The sequence below is a fragment of the Frankliniella occidentalis genome, unplaced genomic scaffold (assembly GCF_000697945.3).
Source record: "Frankliniella occidentalis isolate FOCC.00 unplaced genomic scaffold, Focc_3.1 Scaffold8, whole genome shotgun sequence".
NCBI classification, from domain to species: domain Eukaryota; kingdom Metazoa; phylum Arthropoda; class Insecta; order Thysanoptera; family Thripidae; genus Frankliniella; species Frankliniella occidentalis.
This window is the reverse complement of record NW_026267138.1, coordinates 3,225,957-3,228,487: the sequence shown is the minus strand read 5'-3', so window position 1 is coordinate 3,228,487 and position 2,531 is coordinate 3,225,957. Positions and strand designations below refer to the sequence as shown.

At 53.5% G+C, this 2,531-nt stretch overlaps 1 protein-coding gene across 1 annotated transcript in view; it reads left to right on the top strand.

Moving 5' to 3' along the window:
- The window catches only part of LOC113214585 (cytokine-like nuclear factor N-PAC), a gene marked incomplete in the record, with an annotated part of 22,070 nt that overhangs the window by 1,251 nt on the left and 18,288 nt on the right, over positions 1 to 2,531 (top strand).

Sequence of the window (2,531 nt, the reverse complement as noted above, 5' to 3'; positions counted from 1 at the left end):
TGGTGTGGTGGTGGCGGGTGGTGTGGAGGTGGTCCCCTACCAACCACAACGAGCCAACGAGCCCACCAAAAAAAGAGAGAGACTCGAATATAAGCAGTACTGAGAGAATCACACGAGGAAAGAATGGTCGCGTATAGGATCGTGGAATTGATTTGAAAACGATTACCACCCGCGCCGCTGCGCAATGATAACCGCTCCAAAGAGAGTAATCGTTATTTTGTTTACGAAAGCAGACCTAGGTCAAGAGAACAGAGCTATAGTAAAACGCTACCCGATTTGTTTTAAAACCAATAGTCGGATAATGTCTCCCCATAATTAGTTATATCTTTTCAATAAATACGGGGTGGTCGGTCAGCTCCGTTCTTTATTTTTTGTTATACTGTACCGGGTGCAGGCAGGCGTGCCGCCAATAGTCGCTCCCCGAGGCAGCGCCTTACAACGCCGTGTGACTATGCAACCCATCCGCACGTCTGCATCCGGTACAGTAAAACCAAAAGTAAGAAAGGGACTAACCCACCACCTTGTATATGGGGCATCCCATCCGCAAGAGGATTTTGTTAAAATGACATGAAAGAGATGGATTTAGTCATTTCGATTGCCTGCTTTGATGTCCTCTTGACATCAAATGACATCAAACCAGTCACCAAAACCACTAAATGTCATTGACCTCATTCTATAGGGTGAGTGCGGCCTAAGAATTTTAGTCCGCCCGAAATTACACCTAAGTTTTGGATGGAGTCTGGCTAGAATTTTAGGTCTTTCCCGTCCGATCGAAAACACTACGCTATGATTCGTGGGAGGCAAACCCACATACTGTTATGTCCCCGACACACTGACTGAGATGAAAAGGCATCTCTGAATTACCCGGCACTGATAACAATAATCGCATTATTTCAAAACACGAAGTCCTCAAAGAACCTTGATATGGTAATAGTTAAGAACGAGTATAACATAGGAAACTTGACACAACTCAAACAATAAAAACTCCAATGTGGGGCTACAAACGCCAAGGGGTCAACAGAGAACACCTAGCCACAGTGAACAACTTTTCGAAACCTAACGCCTGGTACACGAGATGTTAAAATTTCACTTTTTATTTAAATATCAAATTATTTGAATTTCCTTATTGTTATCATCGACAATCGAGACACAATCACAGACTCCGTTAGAATAAATCGGATAAAATGCATCATCGAATGGATGCAAGGGCGCGCGCGCGGCGACCCCGTGGGCCGCTCCGCCGCGGAGAGCTCAACGAGAGGCGCTACGCCCGCGCGGCGCCAGGCGCCACCGAACCGAACGAGGCCCGCTCCCGCGCTCGCGCTGCCCACCCCTCGCTCCAAGCTCACCGGTCTGGACGAGGGTCGGTCAGCTCGGGGCAGCCAGGGTTGTCATGAGATTGTTCAAAACAGTTCAAAGCCACCGCCGACTCACTATAAAAGCGCGTTCTGAAAGCTCCGTACCAGCCCATCTCGTGAGGTGGTCCGCGTGGCGGCTGCCTTTCGCTTCCTACTCGGGCGAGCCAAGTTCCTTCAGGAATGACACTCCTTTCTCAATCTCCCGATAATATTCGATCGGTTTCGATGGTCACATTTATTGTAAGCGTCGCCGCCGAGGCCTTATAGGCGGGACGAGGAGGATGCCTCCCTTGGGGTTCTCACCTCGGCTGGGGCCTCTTATCAGTCGCTGCCCCCCTCGGCTCGGCTTCCCCGAAAGATCCCGATCGGATTGACGATTGACCTAGCCTCGGCACGGGACGGGCTGGCTCGGGCTGGCCTGCCCTGCGCAGCGCTGGCGCAGCGGTGTAGTGACTCAATGGCGCGTATCTCGGCCCCGCCCTGCCCCGCCCCACCAAACACACGGCGCAACCACCTGGCCCGAGCAGTGTCCGGAAAAACGAAGAGTATTTGGTGGCGCACTATCGCCCGCCGATACCGAGGTCTGTGAGAAAGACGGGGCGCGCGGGCGGCGCGGGGTCTCGGAGGGCACGGCACGCCACTGAGTCTGCAGCACGGAGTTGTGCATATGACTTGATGGTACCTCAAATAGGACCGCGACGAGGAGGGTGACTGCAGAGAACTCGCGCACACGCACTGCCACTCTCCGTTGCAAGCCATGACGCGCCAAAGGCAGTGGCGACCGACCCAAACTGACCCACGAAATAAACCATCGAGGGAAAGCTGAGAAGAGGAAGAATGCGGGAAACAAGAAAACAGAAGTCATCGTGTTATAGCATGTTTCCGTTATCTTGTTTCCCTTATTTTTCTTCCTTTCAGCTGAATCGGAATGGTCCATTCCCCCCACTGGTCAGATTTTCGCTCTGCCACCAATTGAAGTTGAAGTGCAGTGGTGGCAGCCTGCCATGATCACCGTTCTATCCGCGCGCGACCACAGTGTGGCCACGGGGCGGCCACGTTCACTCACTCACCTGGGGGGACCTCCGCCCGCGGCCGCGCCGCCCGCCGCCGTGGCGTCCACTTCCGCTCCTCTGGGACACAGCCGGCCGGACACGCGGGCCCGCCCACTCGCAC